This window comes from Hesperophylax consimilis, chromosome 15 (genome assembly GCF_061612785.1).
Source record: "Hesperophylax consimilis isolate HC1 chromosome 15, BYU_Hcon_1.0, whole genome shotgun sequence".
Taxonomy (NCBI): Eukaryota; Metazoa; Arthropoda; class Insecta; order Trichoptera; family Limnephilidae; genus Hesperophylax; species Hesperophylax consimilis.
In genome coordinates this window covers 17,208,780-17,236,305 of record NC_142850.1, presented here as the reverse complement: position 1 = coordinate 17,236,305, position 27,526 = coordinate 17,208,780, and the positions used below count along the sequence as shown (strand labels likewise).

Below are 27,526 nucleotides of genomic sequence, written 5' to 3'. Positions count from 1 at the left end.
TATTAGCTGGTATTACCAGCCCATAATCATTCTTATAATCTCTCTAGATCTAAACAGAAGAGATACAACGATAAATTAATATTACTAAGACTTACTTATATCACTAATTACCTAAGGCCCGGTTGGTCACTCGCTATGTGCGACATTCCTCGCTCAAATTTCGGCCCGAGCAACATCGGATACACGTTTGCTAGTTCATCATATTTTGTGTGTTTCTCCTAAAATAATTAAATTAGTGCCATCTATGATCGAGCAGTTTATGAATAATTTCAATTAGACCCTTAAATGTTGTTATTTCGATTACATCACAAATATACTATACCTTCCTATACATATATTTATTTTCGCAGTTGCATTTTTCGCGTCGTTAAAATATTGTAAGTGCGCGATCCAATGTACGTACCACGATTTAGCCAATTTTAAAATAATATTTACACACGGTATGATCACAGAATTAATTGGAATGTAAATGATGTATTTGAAGGTCTTTTAGTCTAAGCCAATGAGGAGTGCGAGCTCATGTTTATATCGATGGCTCTACTATAAGATAATAGGCAATAACTAACGTCCCACGCTAAACATGTAAATAGGGAACATAACATGATACTTATCGATAAACAATCAAATAGCATGATGTATTACGATACTTACCTTTGGCGATTCGTGGGAAATATTACATTTTTAATAACCTTCTACATTGTGTTACGTTCGTTATGTTTAAAATAATTCTAAAGAATAGGCGAATGCAGACATTGGAATTCCATGAAATATGGTTTTAGATGCAGACATTGAAAATCTCAAGTTATGTCCGTAAATGCTTTTGATCTACCGGAAGGTAAGGTTTGTGGAGATGCAGAAAGATGTCACCTAACCTAATGTTGGTAGGAGTACATGTCCATTAGAACCTATTCTATATTATTGTCAATGCATACTAAGTACCATATATTGTCTCAGTATGTTTGTACCTGTCACTTGTAATTCTATATTATTGTCAACGCATACTTAGTACCATGTATTGTCTCTTGAATACGTGTTCCGATATATTCTGAATATACTAATGTTTTATTAGGAAATGTCCTGCCATCACTTTTTCAATAGGATTTTAATAAATCAGTAATAATATTTATTCTCCGTGTAGGTACATATTATTTTACAAGTGATAAGGTAGGGATATTAAATGTTACATGATTAAAGTACCTATTGCGCATATCATACAACATCTAAGTAATTTTGTATGGGATGAAAATTATAGTTTTTAATCTTGACTTCGGTATGCAATCTTGTTCTAATTTCTCAACACAAAATAACGGCGTAAAATGGAATTAAGTGAATTATTTTGGAATTTTACCTAATATCTTTGCAGTTTGGTTCCAGACAGAATTAAAATCCACCGAACCTCACTAAACAACACTACATTATTTATATTTCTTTGGATAAATTCATAGTATTAAATTTTAATCTCTAAATAGTATAAAATTAAGTCGCTATCCGCGTTAGTTTGTGCGCTTAGTTCTTCGAAACTACGCAACGGTTATTGATAGGGTTGTCACTGTCGTTTAGAGAATTTCTTCCGAAAAATTTTCATATATGATACATGCATATTATATTTATTAAAAGTAGAGAAATGTCGATGTTTTATAATCAAGTCATAAAAATATATTTTCGGGCACTACATTGCTAACGCTGGCTAAACCTCATGAGATACATCAAAATAATGTACTACAGAATTGTATATCTTAAAAAGGCCTGCAGCAAAGTCTACGATGGTATATGTCTATCTCCTAAGAATATCCTTCAGCAATGCCGGGTACACTTATCTAGTATGTAAATAAAATCGTTAGCACGAGAGATCTCAGTAACAATAATAATAATAATATCTTTATTTAGGAAAGTTTACACATTACAACTATACATACATATTATGGTGTACATCATAGACAAATGAATATTAGTAGACCTGCCCTAAGTGATTAAAAGCGTATTATCCCCACTCCCCATACCGGTTCCATTGGAGCCGGCTGTGCTCGCGTATGGCCTCAAGTGAAATTTGAAAACGTGACGTCATCATTCTTGTGCGAACTATGGTCGAGGCATCATCGGTTCATTTTACGAAATAACTCGGCAAAATGTTGACTTGTACTATGAAAACTTGTAAAAATAGATGTGAAAAAGAGAATAAACCCAATTGTCGTATTACATTCCATATATAAGCATTATTTTAAGCATATTCACATCGTATAATATGAATCAGTTGTTACTATCACATCGAGAAACGTCTGGACGCGAAACACAAAGCTGGTTGGTTGCTGGGAAGTAAATTATGAACATTTATAAAAGTGTCTTAACTAAATACTTAAACGAAATATTCGACTCTGAAAATAGAACCGAATTTTTTTGCCAAATTTGGACTTCGCAAATTTGTTCATTACGTGGCGAGTAATTTGCGCTCCCATGTAAAAATGTCTATTCATTCAAAAGCAGATTTTACTTTTAAGAAGTAAATGGTGATATTATAATGCGAGATGCCTATTTACTGTCAGATTGATTTATTGACGAATCACAGTCAGCTTCACTCCCTTCGTTCTTCAACAGTTGATTTTACCCCTCGCCATTATCTTCTCGTCTATTAATTCCTATGTCTGTGGTGTACATTGATTTGTAACCTTTATATTTAAGGTTATAAAATTAACAGAAAAATACAAACATAATTATTATATTGTGAAGGTAAAAAAAAATAAAAGTACAGTTAAGGTTTCTCAAATACCAAATAATAGTGTAGGGAAGACATTAAAACATTTATTGTTATCAACAATATTTTGATCAAATCAATATTTATAAACAATCTTTGAGTATTTCAAATTTTCCGTCTTTTGCATCATAAAATTGTCAAATTTCTAATCATTCTGATTGTTAGGTCTGGATGTTCTGATGCTCATTAAAAGAAATAAAGAACCTTACAGAAATTACTTAAGAGCTGCCTCTGTAGAACTTAAACAGTTAATTAATTTTGGCTTGTAACTACGTAAAAATACAGTCGCATAAAAGAATTTATTGTAAGCAAACTATGGGCGTGTGTGTATTCACGTATGTAAATTATTATTGTTGGGTTCAAAATAAATCAATCGCTTGACAAAAGTACAACGTACTGAAGTCAGCCATATGAATATTTTCAAATAAATTTACTTTTTCATTATCGAATGTATTTGCAGGTTCGTTATTGCGAAATGAAAATTCCACTTCGGTTCGTAACCGAAGGGGGCAAGTCGCTTCCGACAGGGCTGGGTTTGAACCCTCCCGTGGCGCATGGTGTTTCGCTAAACCACCAATAAAAACATGCCTTTCAATATTTATCGATTTAATATTTATTTAATGGGTGATTGCCTGCGCCTCGCACATAAACGAGAAACTGAAAATGTAGTTACTTACGTAGGTATTTCACGCTGCATTACAGTTATTGTAGATGAAGAATTTAAGAAGCTGATTTTTTAAATTATTAGTGACTATACGGTCCAAGTAATTTTTATTCGATCTTAAAGTGTTTGTCATAATTTTAACATAAAATAGATTAAAAAAATCCTAAATAAACGATTTTTTACTACATTAAATCTATTTTCAATTTTCGACGGCTAGTAGGCCGGCCAGTGACGAATTTCAAAGAAAAATATTCTATTTTTGGTTTTACTGTGAATTGAACTTTCCTCCTCAGGGACTGGCTCTTAAGCTGCTGTGAACTTTAAAAATGGCTTGACCGAGCATTGCTCCGATCCCTTCTCAAGGACCGGAGTTAACCGCTCTAACAACCTTGCCAAATGCCGATCGGGTACGACCGACATTTATTTCTTATATTAACTGCTGTAATATCATCCGATTTCAGAGAAATGCGTGATTGCCACCAACAGTAAAAAGAATGCATTGTCATCGACAACGAGTCTATCTTCCGAGTTTCAGCTCGATTGGATGTCAAATAGATTTAAAAAAAAAACTATTTTCTTACTTTTTTTTACTCTCTTTATCAAATTACTATGTTAATCTTATCGAACTTCTCTGAACAACTTTGTATTATAATGTAACTATATACTTGTATTTTTCCTACGTACATCTATCATATTTTTTTCATGTGCATCTTTGTTTTGTACAAACCCAATCGGGTGTAATAAAGGTCTGCTAATTGCAAACATGCACTGCAAAAAACTACTGTCTGTTTACTGTTGATTACAAGTGGTAAGGTAGGTATATTTAATTTTATGTAGTTAAAGTTCCTATTACGTGTATCCATACGCTATCTTTCATAATCTTAACTAATGAATGCTGGTACGAATAATAATAACAAAAAAATAATAAATACGACGAAAGTGTATGGAGGGATGAAGTTAAATTTTGAAATCAAGAATTATTATATGCTCACGATTTATTGTTATTATTGTATTTCGAAAAATGAATTAAATAGTATAATAATAGCGGAGATAATTGTAGGATTTGTGAAGCTAACTAAACTTAACGTAAACTTAACGATATGTTTATCAAAAATTTAGACAAAATAATTGTTATATCTCTGCTTACTTGCAGATTTATGTATTGGGAACTCTTTGATAAGTAAAAGGTTCTTTACAATAATTGCATTTATTTACGTTACAATAAATAAGTCTGGATTTAGCTACACTTTTCATTGCACGAGGGTTGGTAATTCTCTGTTTCTAGAAGCTTGTTGTCTGGCAATAATATCCCACAGGCAATTGCTACACTCTAGCGACATCTGTCGGACTCTGGAGTAAGCTTTATGACTGGTGCCATCTATCGCTTGAAAACCCAACTTATTACCAAACATCACAAGAATTATTTAAACCCATATCAATTAACTAAATATCAATGTATATCATGGTCACCCTACATGTTTGCTACATTTTATATTATTTATTTATTATATTAATGAATTGGCTGGAATTAGTTTAATAGGTACCATTCTTGTACATTATAGAAACATTAATGTAACAATATTGTCCTCTCAATATATAATGATGAATGGGATGACAGGTTGTAAGGAGAATATATGACGTGGAAGTAAACGGCAGAAGAAGTCGAGGAAGTCCGAAGAAGACATGGAACGATCAAGTGAAAGAATACTTATTATAACGCAATAATATTATTTCCACCTTAAAAGTTTACTCCGAACCATTCATAACCCTGAGTGACGTCTGGTATACGTTAGCACTGTAATATAATTATAATTACTTCGAATTTTAAGGTTTCCGGTTAGTAAATGATTTCAGTTGGGGATGATCGATTTCCATTGTAAACAGAATCAAGGAGAAACAGCCGTAAAAAAACACAATAGTTACCCAAATCCTGTACTGCCTTTAAGGTAAAATTTGTATAAACTTCACGGGAACCTTTTCGTAAAAATAATAAAACTTGTAGATTCGTTCGAACCGCGGTGAAAAATAAAATACGCTACGTTAACAATTTATTAACACATTCTTTGCGGGAAGCGATAAAACTCGTCATACGCCTTTTTGTAAGTTTGTAAGACGCGGGAGACGAGTTTACTCGTTTTGTTGCGCAAAGCGGTAAGGAACTTGTAAACAAGGGGTTCTAAACGGGTGCGGGGTCATGTGTTTTCTACTGTCGGCGGTACCCGATCTATCTACCTGTCAATACAATGAGTTTGAAACACAACAAAAAATATAAAATCGCTGTCGCGTATGTTCCGCTCACAAACTACGCAGTGAAACGCGATACATGTGCAAGTTTTGCAATGTGCCCCTGCATAAAGGAAAGTGTTTCGAACGCTATCACACATTGAAGCACTATTAGGTTATAGTTTTTTTTATATGTATTGAAAATTTCTAAATAATCTTGTAATTTGGTATGAATAAATTTCGATACGTTATTTCGATTGTGAAATACTGTTTTTTCTATGATTCCCAAGAAAGTAGAAATATTATGTTCATAAAAAAAGAAATTATACATACATTGCTGAGTAAATAAATAGAAACATATTTTTAAAGTAAAACACTGAAAGTTTCATCGAAAAATATCAAATAGACCATAAGATATGAATATTTTGCGGAAAGTCTAATGCTCAGAAAATTCTCATATCTGAGCATAAACTGCCTCCTGTTTTATATTATGTTTTAGTTTTAATATTCGTGTTTTGTCCTATCCTGCTGTTATTGTTATTCTAAGTTTTGTCATCACTTTGTATAAACAGTGTATTTAATGTAATAATATTAGATCTGTATTGGGTAAGGCACACTGTAGGAATAATTTTAAGAACCACTAATACTGAATTACAATTTTTTTTAAGTTTGTTATACGAGTAGTTAAGCGCACTTGAAGTGAAATGACACTAAACTGCGCTATATAAATGCCATGTTATTATTATTATTCCCCAATTTGGCGGTAAAATGCCCGACCATATAGTGTTAAAACTCGGTAAATTAGTATCACCTCTGGTCGGACATTTATATCATGATCAATCAAAAGCTGCGATTTTCAATTCATACCGTCCTAAATGGTTGATTGTGAATACAAAATGCAACATAGTATATTATTATTATAATGGAATGTTTCCTAGCATTTGAATCCAGCTGCCCACTCTTGGTATGCCGCAGTTAACCTATACAAATGGGTATAACCAACGAAAGATAAATCATGACAAGTGTGATTTGGAACGAATTCGTAAATTAGATTCTCAGCTTGCCTAGGCAGGTACTTCGTTTTTTTTTAAACTTTGTTCAAACTCAAAGTGTCATTCAAAACAGTTCTCTACAATATTCGTGATGATAGCGGAACCAGAATCTTACAATGGCAGAGTCGGTTGGTGTCTAGCTATTCTACAGGTAGGTAATCAATTTTTTGTTAGTAAATTAGCTAGTCATGAGAATGTAGGTCGGCTTCCGTATACTAGAGCAATTGCCACCTTTTGTTTTGAAAGCATCTTCTTACTTTGAGTAAAAAAATAAATGCCCATAACGCTATTTCTTCATTGAAAGTGTGCGGCCTCTTCGTTACTTTTTAATGCTGAACCACATTTTGGTACCTACTGAAATATGTATTTAAAATCTGCACCGGTAAAATATAATCTAAATGTGTCGGAGCTCTGTCATTTATTTAGATAACTGTTCCACCTCTTAAAAGAAAAAAATTGTGTGTATTAACCAAGAAACCAAGCTGATTCTCATTATTTTTTAATAAGTTCACGAGGAGTTTGTCTAGGAGGAATGTTAACTTAGTTAATAGCTTTACAATCCGTGACCTCTCAGTCGTAAGTAAGGTCTCACAGGACGAAGCAACAGTTAAAGCCCGATTATACCCACGATTCTCATAAAAGCTATAAAATTGTAGGCCCTTTCACCCTCTCCGTGACCAAATGCCAATCGTTCGATGACCTTTTGCGGCTAATGTCACCTGAGAGCTCTTCATTTCCGGTTAATTAATGTCGCGGTTACATTAGAAACGCAATCAAGTGAATTTATTGCTGTTCATGTCTTCCTTTGTCGATAGTTTTAGTGGTTTTAAAGTAGTTAAAGTGTCTCTGTTTAAAATGGGTTTTAAAGCGTTTTAAGTGTCCATGTTTTACTGCAGATACCCACGCTGTGAACCTACAACACATATTTGTGCAGGATTTTATATCGAAATACATGTAAAAATGTCTTCAATTTTTTTTAAAGACCCGTGGATGACTCTCATTTTAATTATGTACTTTAATAGCGTGTTTTCCACGATTGCGTTGGTATAATTGCCATGTGTTTAATTTAATGTCACATCAAATAGTGTCGAAGTGTTAAAATGGGATACCTACCGTATTGTAGGGTAAATTATAGGGAGTTTACATCTCCCGAAAATAACTACAACATTATTTTTACCTACATTCTTGTGAGGCTGGTATCATTGTAAACCTGCGCGCGGTACCTCGCGCGGCAAATAATATTATTCTGTCTCCAGCAGTCTAGCCGTCGGGTTAGCCCTAAATTTCGTATAGCGTACGCGATCTATTTGTTCATAAAAATATTATAAATGAGTTTTGTTAAAATAAAACACTAAATTGGAATTATCCAAATTCTCATTATTTCACACTGAGAGTAATCACGCAACCTAGGATTCTGCGGATTGGAGAACCGCAAAACCATTTAGCCAACAACCCATTTAAACTGGCGATTATAACAATACTCCAAAGTATTATAAACACATTCGAACGTGCAACTTGTAAAATGTTCCACTACTATGAGATTCACAACCAATTCTTAGCTAACTTGTTCCGAATCTGGCTCTGAAAACCCGCGGCGTTCCTGCTGGAAAGTTGCCCGGTGTTAATTAGATAATGTAAGCCTATTTCTATTTGATTGCTGAACCGTGAATTGGACAACATTTTGAATAGATTTATCGTAATCAGTGGCCGACGCTTGAAAGTGTTAGTTTGAAATTTGTTCATGGTCAGTCAAAGGGATGCCGCCGCTTTGTCAACCTGCTCCACTTCATCATTGTTTGAATTTTAAACATTCATTCGTTACCTAGTATCGAATGGGTTAACTTATTTACAACGACAAGTGTTGGTGAATATATTTTTTTATCACCTTTTCATGTAATACAGAATGTGAATACTAAAAAGTCCCAACCGTGTGAAGGTAGTGAGACTACGGCATCTCCACTCGGGGTATGTGGTGTGTCTGTAATCGGAAAGGAAGAGAACGGTGGGGTTATTTATATTTGATCACAAAACACTACTAAAATCATTTCAAGCAACGCAATGTTTCGATCATGAAAGCTGTCTTTCATGATGCCGTAAATATGCCATAATATATTATTTTTAATTAATTAATTGTGATATAACATATATCTGGTAAGTTTTTTTCTGGTAAGGTTCCCTTGTACTGTAATACCTACAGGCTCGTAGTGGATTGAAGCTGGCGGCACGGTATCGCTTCCAAGTAAATGAGCACAAACTCGACAACCATGAGTTTTATGAGTTAAGAATTTTTCCTCATAAAACTCATTAATGTAATATAAAATCAGTCAAGTAAATACAACCATCAGATGGTAATAGTAATAAGCCAAATGAGCCGCAGTACTAGTCAGCTAGAAACATGAAGGGTATTGTTATAAGCCCTAGCTAGTTAGAGGATTACGAAAGAATCCATAAAATCAAAAAAAAAAAAAAACAACAATTACACATCTACCGGATCTGCCCTGATGATGGACACTGCAACGCTGTCAGAAACGTCGGCTAAAGAAGGAGTTAGCGCAACACGGCATAACACCCCAAAAACAAACAACAAAAAGAACATATATCTTTTCATTAATTATTTGCGCACGCCGAGATCGAATCCACCACCTCTAAAATAATAATCATACGGCAGACATCAAAGCTTTGTAATATGGTTCAATTTTACTTTATTTGTAGGTACTTACTCCTGATTGTCTAAACACTGAAAACACTTCAATTTATCTAATTTAAAATATCTACCAAATTATTAAATCTTGTGTTGAATTGAACAATGGGTTGCGTAATACGGAATCGTACGAGCTTAAAGCTCACGATATTCAGAGCAGACTTCAATTCAAGCTTTCACTTGTGACTTAAGATTATTCTATGTAAAAGCCGAGATAACGCGCCAACGGTAAAATCAGATTAAGTACAGAGTAATAAACAAATAGGTATATTACTTAATATTAGTTATGTAATATACGATATCCTTACTGTTATGTGCGATTTCGACTCGAAAATGGCACACGTAGTCAGAAGTACACTGGAATATGCATCGCCTGTCTGGAATCCCAAATAAATTTATTATGTCAATAATATAGAGCGCATACAAAATAAATTTATTAAGTACCTAGTTTATCACCAATCCCTGAAATCCAGGCGAACGGTAGCTGACATGACAATTCTCCATAAAATAATACACAACGAAATAGACTGCCCAGAACTTGTATCCCAAATATATTTTAACATCCCATCTAAAAGAACTCGCCACACCAACCTTTTTTACACAACTAGTGATAAAACAAACGAGGCAGCCAATTACCCCATTTCTCGCATCCTTCAAACATTCAACTCAATTCAAACAAGCACAAATACCGATATATTGTTTAACTATCTCCGTATTTTTAAGAAAAACTTTTTCAGCACTCTGAATTCGCACACATAACATACACATCCACGTATACACATGCACACGTACACACACACAAACACTCACACACAAACACTCACACACAAACACTTACACACACCTCTCTCCTTCCTTAAAATGCAGGGTTTTCCAATAAGAAGTGTTATTTTGAATAGCCCGCTATTTCGGTAGATGTTACTTTTGAAGCTGTCATTATTTGACATTTGATAAGTAGAAACTACGCCATTAATAAAAATGGAACGATACACGCTTCAACAACGCATTGAAATTATTAAAATTCACTTGAGTGAATCAAATGCAAATCATCTTGAGTGATGAGGCCCATTTCCACCTTGGTACTTCGTCAACAAGCAAAATTGTCGCATCTGGGGCTCGGAAAACCCAAGAGTTATTGTTGAAAAGTCTCTTTATCCTCAACGTGTGACTGTTTGGTGCGGTTTATGGTCCGGCGGAGTCATTGGACCTTACTTTTTTTAAAACGAGGCTGGAGCAACAGTTGCGGTGAATGGATTGCGCTATCGAGAGATGATTAATAATTTTTTATGGCCGAAATTGGATGGTATTAATCTGGACAACGTTTGCTCTCAACAAGACGGCGTTACGTGCCAAACAAGCAACGAAACCATTGATCTTTTACAATTGAATATCAAAATAACACCTCTTATTGGAAAACCCTGTACTAACATATATGTCATTGGTACCAATTATTGTATTAACTTGTTTAACTTTGTAACTATTGTCCTATATGTTATTATGCACTGTTTGTTTCTGCAATAAAACAAAATTAATACTTTAACAACTATTATTACTGAAAATTTGTAGAAGAATAGAATACCGACAATCAGAGAAGAAATTGGTTTCCCTAGAGCAAGTCCGTTATTTTATTTTATAAGGAAACATAAAATCGACATAACTTTGTGTCGCAGATCGCGCGACGTGCAACCGCTCTCGCTCTAACGAAGTGTGTTATCTCGCTGTGAGCACCATTCTTCCGACAAGGGTTAGAGTAGAAATGCCTGACCTTGCTCCAAAAAGAAAAAAAGAGCTTTGTTGAATTATGTGAACGAAATTCTCGCATTTCTCGTTGACACAGTCTGCGTCAGTATTTATAAGGATTCTGTGTGGTTTGGTAAGGGAGAAGGTTCACGGGGGTGACACTAGAAGGTACCGCATTTGGTGATTGGTTTTTTAATTTCACATTATTCCTTGTTTATTTTCAAAAAGTTTCTTGAAGCGAAGTGAATGTATACGACGATATTTGAATAGCTTGTTCAAATATGTGTGGCAGTTCGTTTTGCACGGTAGGTACAGGGTTTTCCAATAAGAGGTGTTATTTTGATATTCAAAGAAAGTTTTCCCGTAAAAGATCAATGGTTTCGTTGCTTGTGTGGCACGTAGCGCCGTCTTGTTGAAAATAAACGTTGTTCAAATCAAAACCATCCAATTCCGGCCATAAAAAAATCAGTAATCATCTCTCGATAGCCCAATCCATTCACCGTAACTGTTGCTCCAGCCTCATTTTCGAAAAAGTAAGGTCCAATGACTCCGCCGGACCATAAACCGCACCAAACAGTCATACGTTGAGGGTACAGAGGTTTTTCAACAATAACTCTTGAGTTTTCCGAGCCCCAGATGCGACAATTTTGCTTTTTGACGAAGCCACCGAAGTGGAAATGGGCCTCATCACTCAAGATGATTTTTCGATGGAATTAATTAATAATAGTAAATTTAAAAAATTTCAATGCGTTGTTGAAGCGTGTATCTTTCCATTTTTATTAATGGCATACACCGAAATAGCGGACTATTCAAAATAACACCTCTTATTGGAAAACCCTTTAGTTTATCTTTCGTTCATCCCAATGCACAATACGTCCGACAATCCCAATAAAACCATCTTCCAGTACAGTACGGGGCAGTAAACACAGGAGGTGAATTGCAAATATTTAGGTTACGAAACCGGAATCAGATATTATCTTTGGTCCTGCTTTTTGTTTCGCTTATTTGGCATTCCCACTATCCAGTACTCTTAGCGGAGACCCAAACGGAATTCAAACCCGGCATTCTTTACTATTATTAACATCCTGACCTTTGGTAAATTTTCAGCATTCATCATCGAGAGATCTATTTGTAATCGAAAACACTGCGGCTCAAAATGAGACATTGATGAAAGATAAAGATAATAAAATTCTGAATGGTATCGATATTCTATTATTAATAAATTAGAGGTATCGAAAAAATTAAATAGCTTTAAAATATAATTAATTACTCTTTGAATGATTGATAGCTGGATCAGGTATCATATCGCAATTCGAATAATATTAATTTTCTTGAAACATGGTCGTATTCATTTTAAGGGTAAACGGCATCTATTGACGCATAGATTATAACGTATTTTCCGTGTAACCTTAAGGACAATAATTATATAAACAATTTTTTTTTTTTTAATTTAATTTTTTATATATTCAATAATATTGTTATTGGGTTTATTAAAACAGATTATTTTTAAACAAGTTCTGCTGTGTAAACTTAATAACAATAAACAAATTTTATTTATTAATTTACCAGAACAATTTAAAAAAAAATAATTTATAGCATGCATGTATTGGAGAAATACGGCTGGTTTAGGGTAAACGCAATACCTTTGTTTTTAGAAGAGACGTATATTTAGTATAGTTCCTAGTTCAAAACCCCAGTTGCGGCAACCTAATCATCACGCCATTTCCGTGAGGAGGGTACGCAGAGTGAATGAACCGCCACACAACTCTGTATTGGCACACACGTCATATCTCATTCACATTCATACATCGTTCCATACACACTCTTCTGTTATTTTGGGAAGGTTTTTCACAACCCTCTTCACAATTTGGAAGGCGGGTATGCGTACCGCCGCCCTGGGAACTATTTATTAGATAACCAATACCTCTGCTATAGGTCATCCCAAGTCACTCGCTACGTTTTATGACTTAGCAGGGGTGCCCGGGTTCGTGGAGTGAGGTTTTTCTAGGTCTTGGCGACGGATGCGTGTGCCCACCTACTGCATGGTGGGGCGAATCGGGAAAGACTGGTTGTGGGAGACCTTTTGACCTCTACGGTCGGACTCTCTCGACCCATCGCCTTGCACCGCAGTGGGAGGGATGGAGTCATACGTCCGTCACTCCTTGACACTTTAACCCCCAGACTCCTAACTACCCCTCATACATTTTTGCTTCCCAGAATTACTTACCCTCCACACAGCGTCCCCAAATATGACATAGGCCCCAAAGGATTTTTTCAAGGTGTGAAGCTAGTGTAAAAAAAGTTTATCCGTGGGGTAACTGTAGTATTGGGTGATTTAAAAGGTTCAGGTAGGTTCGGGTTCTACCGAACATAACCGAACGCTACCAACGGCCTCCGGTTACATTGTCGGGTCGCGAAGAGCCCATTCTCTCGATAGACGGCCTTTAGGCAACTTGTTACTTGTATTGTCAGTTTATTATATTCCGAATTATACAGCGTCCTTATATAAGAATCTACGAATATTTAATATATATTACCAGATCCTTTCCTCGTTAGAATATTGGAGATTAAGGGCCCAGTATTCTATCCTATACAACAACGATACGTTACAGTAACGTATATATATAAAGAAATAAATAGGTACTCCCAATAGGTAGAAAACTTGACTAACTTATTCCAATACCGAATAATAAACTCGGACTTTATAAATAAATAAATCTTATATCGAAAAAGTATTTTATTCACTCTATCGTGCGATGTCTTCCTCGGGCATCCTCGACTTCTTCAACAATCGTTAAATCAATTCATTCATACACAGTCGTATTATTTTTTTTTGTTGTATATGCGTCATGTACGTTTAATTAGCTGATTAATCCAGTGCTAGTAAGTAACGAAACTCAATTAGCTTGTTCATTTTATGGTTTTGCTGGCGTTTTATTAGATGATACATAATTGGTGAAACCGGTCAGTTAATGTTTAACTTTCTCTAATGCAGTTACTAGAGTATGTACCAAATGGCTTCGAACCGGGTTAATTTAATGTTCTTACTTGTAGATTGATTTCTACTGCTTTTTGAGAGATCCGATAATAATTATACAGTGGTTAGATACTAATTATTATGTTTTAATTATAATATTGAATCGACTACTTGAGGTGAAGAGTATATATACAATGCTACATTTAAACTTTACTTACACTTCTCAAATTATACCGAATCCATTAAATTTCATAATTTTAACTCCCTCCAAACACGACGTGTAATTTTTGATCAAATCTTATTGTTTAAAATCCTAAATAATGGTCGGGACTCACCAAAACTTACCCATTTAATAAATCTTCATATTCCGTCTAGATCAACCCGATAATCTGATTTATTTTATTTACCCTCGTGTAGAACAAATATTCTAAAAAATTCCCCAATTCCTCGTATATGTGCACAATATAATACAAAATTTTACAGCATTGACATTTTTGGTAATAATCTAAAGAAATATCGATATGAAGTAATGCGTACGATCGATTATTAATATTAGAGTATGGAATGTATCGGGAGCATCGCCCATCCTCTTCCTATTTTCCTCTTCCTCTCCCCTTCCTTTAACACAAAATTAATTTTAAGATATTAAAACTTCATTTCCAATGAACTTTAGCATAAGAAACTTCTGTGGCTTGACTTCAGTTAACTTGTACATTTATATTTATCATTGTATATTATGTAAAAGCTGTTTGTTTCTTACAAATAAATATGTTGGAATGTTACTTATTATGAAATTATTAACTGTTTAAAATGACAAAAAAATTATGTAGAATAGAGTGCAAATATTATGCTACGTATACATCCGCGAGCCGAACTAAGCTTCAACTTATGGGAAAGAAACGAAGCAACCGCAAATGCCGCGAAACGCCGCTTGCAGTTGATTCGTTTCTTTCCCGTAATTCGTGGTACGGTTCGCGTTTCGGTTCGCAAATGTATACGTACCATTAGATGAGTTCGGAATGTCTCACACGGAGAAAACTTACTGATATGAAATGTTGTTAATTTATTAAAATTCTGATCAAATTATTCGCACTGGAGGAGTTGAGAAACGTTGTTGCGTGGTATGAATTTATCCGTGTTTGGAAACCAGATCTGAATAACCAGGTACTTCCTCTTCCCCATCTATTTCCCCTCCCCACTACTTTCAGCCTCACAACATACATTGGGGATGACGAAGCATCACTGGCTCCAAATGGTGGATAGCCGTTGGGACTCTTATGCGGTACTAAATTTAAAAAATAGAATCATTTTCTAACTAACCTCAAGATTGGATGGCACAGGGCGCTTGAGTGGCATGTTGCTTGCAGAATACCAACCCTAGAGGAAAACACTTGCGAAGCCTTTTTTGAAAGCTGTGCATATTATCTGTGTATAGTACAGAGATTAAAAATCGTGCCCCATCCCATAGGAAATTAAAATCGTTTAGCCAAACAATAGCTCAATTAATTATCCCGTGTGTGGAGAAGGCTGGACGAAGAATATGTTATAATTTTGAAGAGCATCTCTCCCAATCTTTTGGAGTGGATAGTTGATTGACTGCCGCGGAGTACTCCGTTGTGCTGTGGAGAGGTGCTCGAGCTTTATGGAGGAATTATTGTTCTTTATTATGATTTAATCAGACGTCCTATTCAGAAATTCATTTGCATCCGAGGCTGTATTTCAACACGGAGAGTTGTATCAATATTGATGTTGGATTCAAATTGAATATGGGGATTTTGTAAAAATGTTCGTGGAGATTAAGAGTCTTTAAAATCATATTATGATAAGTCATTCCATTAAATTCAAGACACTCTTCATTGAAGTGGTGTGAAGCAGCAAGTAAACGACAGTCTTCATAGCTCTGGTAAGCTCCGCTTGTAAGTATGCTCCATTACTCCAGCTTAACTTCTTCAGTTGACTTTTATAATTATTAATGAAGTTTAGAAGCCATACCGATCGAATAAAATTTGTAAGCAATTTGTTTTTTGATGATCACATTAAGAGTACCCATTGCCAAGGGATGGTGGAACAATGGCTGCCGTTGGGATTTGTGTGAGATGAGGATTTGATAAAAGGTTTAGATTTCCTGGCTGTATTTCAAATGTCGTCACCGAACATCTTCACGTCTTCTATAACTCTCAGTCTGACAGTAAGGAATTCCGGCCAATTAAAATTAAAAATATATGAATACTAACATTCCAACTTAACAGTCAGTTTTTTTGTTAATGCAAATGTCGCTTTCATAGTTAAAATAATTTTCAAAGCTTACTTTTTTTTCAAAGCGCGTTAAAATGATCGAAATCTCTGGCAGGGTACGCGTGACGTCATAACTACTTTTTCGACCTGTGAGGTAGTGGTGTAAGTTCTGTCAGAACCGGCCGATCAATTTTTATGACTATTTATTAATTCTACGTATAATAAAACTATAAAAGCATTTATTGATCAATATGAATGTATGTTTTTGCCCTAATTTTTTCTTTCAAGTTCTTTATTGTGAATAATGAATGCAATATTAGTTCTAAATTGTAACTCAATGGGTTGCCCATGAACGAAAGGTGTAATTAATTTAAAAAAAAATTGTGTTGTACTCTAAAATTATCGTTCCTATCTCACATATTAGAGCAATACTGGAGGAAACAACCATTTTATACTTAGGTACACCTGATTGCTCGTAGCATTTCCATTCGTTCTGTTAAAATAATTGATCACCCATTTTTATATTTTCGGCTCCTTAAAAACATAGTCTGCTTGGTAATCAAATAAAAGCTTAGTTTTCTGTCAATTTGCAAAGTTTGATTTCATCAAATTTTTAATTAGCCTCTCTTACTATCAGATTTCTATTAGTTCTCCTCCGAAAAAAATGTTATGTCAGTTTTATGGTCTGTTATACCAGAGTGTTTGTATAAATCAGATCGCTTTGTGTAGATTTCATATTAAAAAACGCGCACAAACCGCCATAAATTGCGGAAATTCCTTTGACCCAAGTCCGAAGACCAGTTTAGTGAGTAAAACGGTAACAAGACTGGTCCTGGGACATTAATCATGAGCTCATAAGTCATAACATAATTCAGCAGCTTGTAGCAAGAACGGGGCGAAGGACAGAACTCGTTTTGTAATTTGGCTCGGGCCCGGATGGGGAATGATGGTTATGATTAAATACATAATTTATTAAAAGGGGTGTTTATTTAAACTCATTTTCATTGTTAATGTAACCCATCATCTCATATGAGTTCGAATGACTTACCAAGTATCATTTTTTTGAAGAAAATATTAACTTTTACTGTTGATCTGCATTGTACTGTGTTTTAGATGTTTTAAAAAAAATATTACATACTTACTATAAGAAAACTGACAAGTGTATTTCTTCATCTATCTACCCCAGGGTGGGGAAACTGCGGCCCGCAGACTGCATGCGGTCCGCGAGGCATTTTTGGTGCAGCCAGCTGAAAGCTTTAAAAAAATACTCTCAAAACATGAGAACTTAAATAAATTTGTAATGGCTTCATGTTTAATTACAGAAATCTAGTTGTAGACCATACATATTCTGCAAAATGCGGGAAAACCATTCATGTATTCTGAGTACAATTACAATTAAAGCAGATGGACTGGTAGACTCGTGTGCACATTTATTCTTAAATTAAAACCAGAATGCATAGATAAAATTTCAGTTGCGGATTCATTTGCTGACGTAAACCATTCTCATGTTCCAAGGGTACTTTAAAATTCAAGTTGTATACTATTTGCTGCAAAATTTGTAGGAAAACCATTTGCTTGTATTTAATATAACCATTATTTAAGCTTATGGACTCTTTACGCAGAATCACTCTTAAGCTCAACTAGTCTCTTGTTATGAATGTGCATCGTAAATTCGAGTTGCGGACTCATCTACTGACGCAATTGAAAGGAAACCATTCTCGCGTTACATGTGCAAAAACGTTAACCGATGGCAAAAAGGTTCCCTACCCCTGATCTACATAGATGAGACAGGCCATATATAAAATTCAAACCCTTAAAAATTATGGCTTTCCGCAATTTTTGGAAGTTATGAAATTGTCAAAACGGATATTTACTACTCATCTCATGGGTAAGTAATAAATAAGAAGTAATCATGATTATTTAAGTTGTTGGTTTTTCGCAATTTATTTTAAATTGTCAAACAAAATGGGGACACATAGCATTAACAAAGTCATTGAAATCGTTTTGATTTGCCTTACAAACTCAAGCTAAATGCTAAGTGACATAGGTTGGCATTACACAGTGCGAACTGTAGTGGTTTTTATCAAACACAAGTCGTTAATCAAGTATCAAGTGGGCTGTATGTCCCGCTTGACCAAGCGTCGAATATTTATCATATATTTTTAATCATATTATTCATTACTATTTTCACACTAGCATAACATTAATTATTGCATTACTACCGAAGGTGAACGAGGCTTCTGGTAACGAAATTTTTATAAGAGCTTACATTACACAACAATTTTTAAAAACTAGTCCCATTTGGTTCATCTCCCAGTCCGTTCCAATCCATCTGATACTTGATATGAACCAAATTGGTTTGATAAGTTACCTATGTCATGCTGTGAGAGTCAATGTAATTATATAGATTGGCCGAATATTAGCATACTACATGCTAACTTAGGAAGACGAATTAGTACCGAATATCGGCTGACAACCATTACGTGTCGCAGCTACACTTGACTGGGGAATCGCTCCATAGATGTATATTAAATTACTGTCCATTTGGATACTAGTTCCCCTTAAGTTCAGTCATTTAATTGTTCGATATTATGCTACGTATACATACGCCAGTCGAACTGCCGAGTGGTTCGACCAACGCGTTGTTCGAGTGGAATGATGTTTGACGTATGTGAGTATGTATCTTCAACGAGACTCAAGAATAAGAACGTCGACCAATCTAGGTACCTTCGAAGGCGATTGCGAGCGGCCTGGATTGGAGAATTGATACCCTGAACCTCAACTTATGGGAAAGGAACGAAGCATCCGCAAATAGCGCGAAACGCTGCTTGCAGTTGCTTCGTTAATTTCCCTTAATTCATAGCCCGGTTCGCGTTTCGGTTCGCATATGTATATATATCATTATGCAAACTTTGAAGTAAATGTTTTCCAAATGTTTTGAAGTAAGATATCTCGGTTGAGATATTCAAGAGACAAATATTTTAAATTGGAAATGAGCAGTTAGAAAATCAACGAAATCGTAATGTTAACCTAAAAGCATTAATTCCGTTTCAGTTAGGTATACTTTAATTGAGCAAATGTTCAAAATAAAAAAAAGTCAACTGGGATTACCGTCGGGTTTTTTATATAAATTATTGACTTTGACGAAAGTAAACTATTCCATGCAATATCTACCTAATACGAATCTTTAAAATTTAAAGGAATTTTAAATAAAGAATGCCATCTTTTTTCTTTTTTGAAAGAACTATTCTTAAAAAAAATCACGTAAAGGAACTCGAATTTTAGATTTTTGTACATCGTTAATACTACCGTAAGAGTAAGTTGGTCACTCTTGGATTTATTTATATTAAAAGTAAGCACATTTAAGCTGAAATATTATCAAATTTATTTATTTATTATTTATTAAGGCCCTATCGGGCTTTTACAGAGTAAATTGACAGTTAATGTATGTAAGTGTAACATAATACATGGATAATAGAATAACTAAATACAAAAAAGATAAAAATCAAATGCTAATAATAAGATTAACATAAAATCGAAAAAAAAAATATTGTAAATAAAGAAAATTTTCAAGTATAAATTAAGTATGTACATTGTTCATTCATATATGCATTTAATAATTCATGTTTGTTGCAAAACCAGTAAGACTGAAAACAGTAAAATAATTTACTCGTCAGGTAAATTGAAAATGAATATATATATACAAATATAATGATATGTATTATAAAACAAATGTTTAAAAAAAGAAGAAAAATAATGTCTATTGTATCTATAGAAAAAAAAACTAATAAGTAATGGCAAAATACCAACGCCGTAATTAATATCGAATTCAAATAATAGTAGATACTTGAAATGGTAAAGTAAATCAAAGTATAATATACAGGGTTTTCCAATAAGAGGTGTTATTTTGAATAGCCCGCTATTTCGGTAGATGTTACTTTTGAAGCTGTCATTTTTAAAAATTTGACAAGTAAAAACTACGTCATTAATAAAAACGGAACGATACACGCTTCAACAACGCATTGAAATTATTAAAATTCACTTGAGTGAATCAAATGCAAATCATCTTGAGTGATGAGGCCCATTTCCACCTCGGTGGCTTCGTCAACAAGCAAAATTTTCGCATCTGGGGCTCGGAAAACCCAAGATTTATTGTTGAAAAGCCTCTCTATTCTCAACGTGTGATTGTTTGGTGCGGTTTATGGTCCGGTGGAGTCATTGGACCTTACTTTTTCGAAAATGAGGCTGGAGCAACAGTTACGGTGAATGGATTGCGCTATCGAGAGATGATTAATGATTTTTTATGGCCGAAATTGAATGGTATTGATTTGGACAACGTTTAATTTCAACAAAACGGCGCTACGTGCCACACAAGCAACGAAACCATTGATATTTTACGATTGAATATCAAAATAACACCTCTTATTGGAAAACCCTGTACATATCAAGTATAACCGTAAATGCAAAATTATGTGTAAATGTTATTTTATTACCTTGTGTATCATTGTTGGGTCAGAAACGGAACATTGATAAAAATTGCTTGGACACTTCTGTAGTACGAACAATTAAAAGCCTACTTGTAAACATTAAGGCGCCTGAATAACTTATATTCTAATCACTTTATAAATGAACTGCAATATATGCTAATTTGTGTTTTATCTCTTATTCCAGGTGAGAAAATGACCTTATAAGGAGTAAAACCGGACACGAAGCTAGATAAAGCTAGATCACGGTCTGAAAGGTAATACAAATTTAAACCATTAAAATATATTAACTTCATCGTACGTTAATATTATCCAACACAAAGCAAGAACAAGAATAATATATAACAAATAACGCTTTTGCGTGTTGAAAGTTGAAACACTATTTTCTGATTAAATGTGTACCTACTGTGTAGCCTACACAAATATCTAAGTAATGATACTTGTAACTTGTAGATATTGGTCTGAAACACTGACACAAGAACTTTTGAGAAAGCTCATATCGACACCGCAGCTAAGTACTAGGCACACATATTATTTTATATTCACTTTTATATTATACGAAAATAACAAGTTTGTAGGATTGATGAAATTATAATCTACGATCTCTGGTTTTATATGTCTGCCTTAATTTTTGTCATTACATCGTCATTATATTATGTTCATCATTGGACGTTTACCTTACTAGCGGGTTCTTTATATGGATAATAGAGTCGTTTACACATGCAGTCTGTTCACTCCTATTACTACTAAGAAAAATATACTATTATAGACTGGTACGAGAGATATTATATTATGAATTGTGCATTCATTTCGTATGATTTAAAGGAGTTTTTTTTTCTAAAAATTTGATAATGTAGATACACTGTTTTTGCGTACAATCGAAACTTTTATCTGCTATCATGAAATCTTTGATTTGAAGACAGCAAAAACATTTAACATAAAGCAGATTGATTTTGCTCTGGCGGATGCTTTTCTCGTGTGAATCACTAGCCTCTGTTAATAACTCAAGCGTTAAAATACTACAAAAATAGCTTTCGCTGTATTAAATAGGTTGATATAAGAACACTAGCTTTAAAAACACCTCATTTTTATGGTGCCATCTCATATCCAAGGTGCCTATCACCCCTGGGGGCCTACTCTGTATATTTCGGGTTAACAAACCAGCAAGTTCATAGTTTAACCTTTCCTTGTCGGTTCTGTCAACTGAGTGAACATCGTCTCTGATTAATAAAATATCTCTGTAAATATACTAAACACAGAGTTCAAATTTTAGGTATTCCTCCACAACACATTTATGTATTGCATTAAGTAATTACACCGTATAGCACCGGGGGACGAGGATTTTTTGAACACCGCAAGGGAAAGGTTAATACGGGTTTGTAACGTGGCTAAACCGGCGGCAAGAAAGTTTCGAAAGATACAGAGTAGGTCCTCTCTGGTCGATTTTCACTCTACAGGCAGCAGCTCGAAACAACGATCAAGCGGAACTGCACGGGTTTCAGTGGCATACTCGTAGGTTTCAAAACCACGAGTTACGATGTCTTCATCAATCTTCCCCTGGAACATCAGTTCTGCAACCTTGTATTTGTCGCTACTCGTAAAGTGACCAAGATATTTGAGTATTCTTCTTGGCGTTTTTTTTTTATATGAATATCCCACAGGTAATCAACTGCTCTCAACTGTCCAGAGACAGAATGGTGACCCTAATTGGGGATTCGGGGTAGGTTTTAGTAGGAAGAAGATAAAAAATATGAAGGTTTAGAAGTACCTGGCTATTCAAATCTGGCCACCAAAAAGATGTCTAAAGTAATTTCAAGCAAGGTTTAGATTCTTAATGGTAGACTTTCATCAGGGGGATACTGAGAACATAACCATTCCACCTCCTCCTTCTTGCAGTGTCCGATTGCAAGACTATTCAAATCGAGCATAGTACCTACTATCGACTGGGAGAATCAAAACCCATGTGTAAAAAAAAATATTTTAGCCAGGTATAGATTTTAAACCAGTACTTAATTTTTTTCTACTTGAATAAGTACTTACTTTTTGTTTAAGAGTTGTATTCGTGGTTTGGCTGCATCCTAGTTACATAATCCAAGCTTTAGAAGAATGCCAGCACGTTTTGTCGACGCGCGAGATAAATGGCTTTACTTAGAAATGGCCATGTGTCATTTTAGAAAGCTCTCCATAAAGATATCTCCCTTGCTTTGAAAGTAAAGTAATTTGTATTCTGCGAGCGAACGTAGATTTGCTGGTATCGGCCGTTTGACGAACGTTCGGGCAACTGACGTGACCATTTATCATAAATCAATTTCCTTGAATTACGTATTTAGACCGTTGTACGTGGGAAAATTATGATTGTTCCAAAGCTCCTTGTAAGTCTTGCTTGTCAATGGTTTTCTAGAGTCATTCACGAAATCCTTTGTAATAAGCCTAAGTACTCGTAGTTGGGTATACGCAGTGACGATGTGATTTTCACGAGTACCTTGAGCAATAAGATAATACATAGATATTTGTTTAATTATGTTTATTTGTATAAATTGTCTAGCTAACCTGACTAAGTTAGTGAACTGTCTACTGATTCGTCAGGAGAAATTAATGCAATACATATTTGTTTAATTGTGTTTATCTGTATAAACTGTCTAGCTAACTTGGCTAAGTTAGTGAACTGTCTACTGATTCGTCAGAAGAAATTAATATAATACATATTTGTTTAATTATGTTTATTTATATAAACTGTCTAGCTAACTTGACTAAGTTAGTGAACTGTCTTTAGTGAAATGATTCGTCAGAAGAAATTAATGTAATACATATTTGTTTAATTATGTTTATTTATACAAACTGTCTAGGAAACCTGACTAAGTTAGTGAACTGTCTACTGATTCGTCAAGAGAAATTAATGTTAATCTATCAACAAACACAGCTTACTAGTTTAGTATTATTGAATTTTCTACAGCATTTATTCAGGAATTTCCTAGATTCTAATGCTTCCAAGTTATCTATTTGTATGTTTTTTCATTTTGACCAAATCTATCGCTGTAACTTTAACAACACTGTAGCGATCTTTAGTTGGATAAATAAATAATAAAAAACTTACATGTCCTGTGATACCAATGTTCGCCTTAATAATAAACATGGCATTTACATAGCGCAGTTTAGTGACATTTCTTAGTTCGTTTAGTTCTTGGGCTTTGTTTTTCCTACACTAACTATATAATACGACAGACAAACATTGCACTTTGATTAACAAATACGTGATTAGCTCAATAAAAGAGGATTTTGATATAATACTCGTAATTTGTCGCGAAAATAAGAGTATAGATTTGTAGTACATCTTTTTGGATTTCACTTTTGTTTTAGGGAATGAATGAATTAATGCAAATCTTGTTAGTGGAAATTAACCCACTTCCCGACACCTGGTCGAGCTGAAACTCAGATGTTGTCTATAACTCGTTGTCGATAACAATGCATAATATCAACTTTTGTGATAATCGCATGCATTTCTCTGAAATTGGATGAAGTTACAGTAGTTAACATATGAAATAAATGTCTGTCCTACCAAATCGATTGTATTTGGTTCAATTGTTAACGCAATTGACTCCAGTCCCTGGGGAGGAAAAGAAGGTTCAAACTGAGTCATACCATTTGTATTTATTTTTTAATAACTGTGTGATACTGTGTGTATACTGAAAATGTATTATACAGGGTTTTCCAATAAGAGGTGTTATTTTGATATTCAATTGTAAAAGATCAATGGTTTCGTTACTTGTGTGGCACGTAGCGCCGTCTTGTTGAAAGTAAACGTTGTCCAGATCAATACCATAAAATTTCGGCCATAAAAAATCATTAATCATCTCTCGATAGCGATCCATTCACCGTAACTGTTGCTCTAGCCTCATTTTCTAAAAAGTAAGATCCATTGACTCCGCCGGATAGAGAGGCTTTTCAACAATATCTCTTGGGTTTTCCGAGCCCCAGATGCGACAATTTTGCTTGTTGACGAAGCCACCGAGGTGGAAATGGGCCTCATCACTCAAGATGATTTGCATTTGATTCACTCAAGTGAATTTATAATTTCAATGCGTTGTTGAAGCTTGAATTGTTCCATTTTTATTAAGAGCGTAATTTCTACTTGTCAAATGTCAAATAATGACAGCTTCAAAAGTAACATCTACCGAAATAGCGGGCTATTCAAAATAACACCTCTTATTGGAAAACCCTATAGTTTAAAAAAATGTTTTTACGGGTTCATTTTTTACTTAAATATTATCTCATTTTTAGGCCGTCGAAAAAATTCTGTAGATTTTTACACATATTTAATGTTAACATTGAAACCAGTAAAGGTTTATTATTACGTTTTTTCTTTCTTCCGACACGCATCAAGTAATTAATTTGTAGTTACCTAGTAGGTTTGTTTGTTTCCTTACGTAAACGGTTTTCAACAAACCTTTGCATCTGCAATTGCGAAATTGTGATTTCGAAAAATAGCGCATTCCAACCATTCTTTTATATTTTCTTTATGTTTTTCTTCTATGTTCTGCAGAATCGGAAATTCTCTAATTTAAGCAAGAATTCATCTTCGCAGGTTCTCCTATTTCAGGGCCGAATAAGTTGTTAAAAAAACTAATGTCAAAACCAAAACATCTCTATTCGGGAGGCGGGTTTTAACAATTTATTGGATAACCAACACTTATGTCATAGGTCACCCCAATTGGTTCGCTACGTTTCGTGATTTAGCAGGGGTGCATGGGTTCATCGGGTGAGGTGTATTTAGGATCTACCTGCCCACCTGCTGCGTGTCGTGCCAGATTTAGAGAAGGTGGTTTGGGAAGACCCTTTGACCTCTCCAACTCGTCTCTCGATCAATCGCCTTGCGCCGTAGTGGGAGGGATATTTTCATTTGGCCGTCACTCCTGAACACGCTGATCCCTAGATTCCCGCCCAACCCTTTACCTTTCCAGAACTTCCTCTCCTTTCTTTCCTTAAAAATACACCTCCACACAGCATCTTAAAGGATTATAGAGGCCCTGAGGGAAATTATTTTCCTTCGTCTTTCATTTCATCAACAATCATTCATTGGTATCATGAAAAATAATATGATGAAATGCACCTTTTATGTTTGTCATTTTATCACCATTTATTGAGTTCACTATACTAGCAATGCCCATGTATGAAATAAAATACTAAACATTCATATGTAGCATGTAGGTACATATTATTATTGCTCTATGATTGCGATTCTAAAGTCAAATGCATAAACAATGTCTCTGGGTTAAGCTCTTTTACGATCATCCAGATTATTGTTAAAATTGATTACTGGTAAGATCCAAATTTGTTTTATAATAATTATCGGACATCTACCAACATCTTTAGAAATAGTGATTAGTATATTAAAACGGTTAATGCAGGTAAATGAAACCATTAAAGTTGAGCCGGTCATGGTAGATTAGACACGTGAGTCTTTCTTGCTTTGACTTACGAGTAAAAGGTAAATAATACCGTAGCACCTACCTACAAAGAAAGCATTCCATTGTTAAGAGCCGTAACCACATTTAGACTGGTTCGCATTTATCAGATTTATTGAACTGTCAGTAACCTTAACAGCGGATTTAACAACCCATCCCTTCGGAACCAGCATATCACGTTCCTTAACACTACAACAATATGTGAAGTAGCTATAGCGAGAAGTATAATTTATCAGTCCAGACCTGCCTCCATTGTCTGAGAATTACGTTACCTCTCATTCCACGAGCCGCTATTGAGTTTTCTTGCTCAACAGTTTGATATATTGCACTTCTGTCTTGTGAATGCAAGTTTGCCTCCAGTACCTATTTACTTTCTCTCCCGCGTTGCCTACAACATACCCGTAATCCATCTTCGAGACTTAGATGCCAACTTAATCTTCTGATCACGAAGTAACTATCTGCCGCTAAATGCCAACTCAATATTTGACATGTCCCGTACTTTAATTATTATCGAGGTTAAGGAATGAATTAATCTCGAGGGGTAAGCGCTTCAGTATTGGCAGATATTGCATTTAAATATCGTTTTCCTAGGTATGCAAAAGCTTTGATGATTTGCTTTTCGAAATTCACGTATATTCTTAGAATCAAAGGGCATTGGAGCAGTTTCAGATGAGAGAATAGGAAAACATGTAAATTTAGTGAATGTGAATTTCACAAGAAGGTTGCTATGAAATAGGGAATGTCAACTTTGTGAAACAGATGCTCGATTTGTGATAGCGTTTACCTAATATCTACTCTAGTTCATGAAAGCGGATAATCATCCTCACAGGAATAAAATAAAACTAAATTAATTTAATTGTTAGGTAGGTGTATTATTATGTGCTTACCAGTGAAATAATTGTTTTTGTTAATTTTTATATCCCAATGGAATTACAATTACAATCCAGTAACGTTTGGGAAAGATATTCTCATTGTTAAAATTATAACCATAATACGGATATGTGTCTAGTATGGTAGTCGAAAAGCATGTAAAAAACTGTATACAAATATATTTTACGAATAAAGGAAAGAAAAAAAAATAAATAAAAAAAATCATGATTTTTTTTCGAGGCGAGGCATTATGATGATGAACACTGCAAGGGTGTCTGAAACGATAGCTAAATGAGAAAGAGAGGGGTAGAGGGTTGTTTTCTCCAATAAAAGTTCATCCGTTAAAACCCTTGCTTTTATTTTGTAGCC

The 27,526-nt window shown here is 34.6% G+C and overlaps 1 protein-coding gene across 2 annotated transcripts in view; it reads left to right on the top strand.

Annotated features, from left to right (window-relative positions):
• Nucleotides 1–27,526, top strand: part of Fbxl7 (F-box and leucine-rich repeat protein 7) — a 204,213-nt gene that overhangs the window by 39,545 nt on the left and 137,142 nt on the right. The window contains exon 1 of one of the 2 annotated variants that reach the window (XM_089640004.1): nt 21,038–21,082. The exons of the other annotated variant lie outside the window; for it this stretch is intronic. The gene's annotated coding sequence lies outside the window, so the exon portion shown is untranslated. Of the gene's footprint in view, nt 1–21,037; nt 21,083–27,526 lie in introns of those variants that run through there. 2 annotated transcript variants of the gene reach the window in all.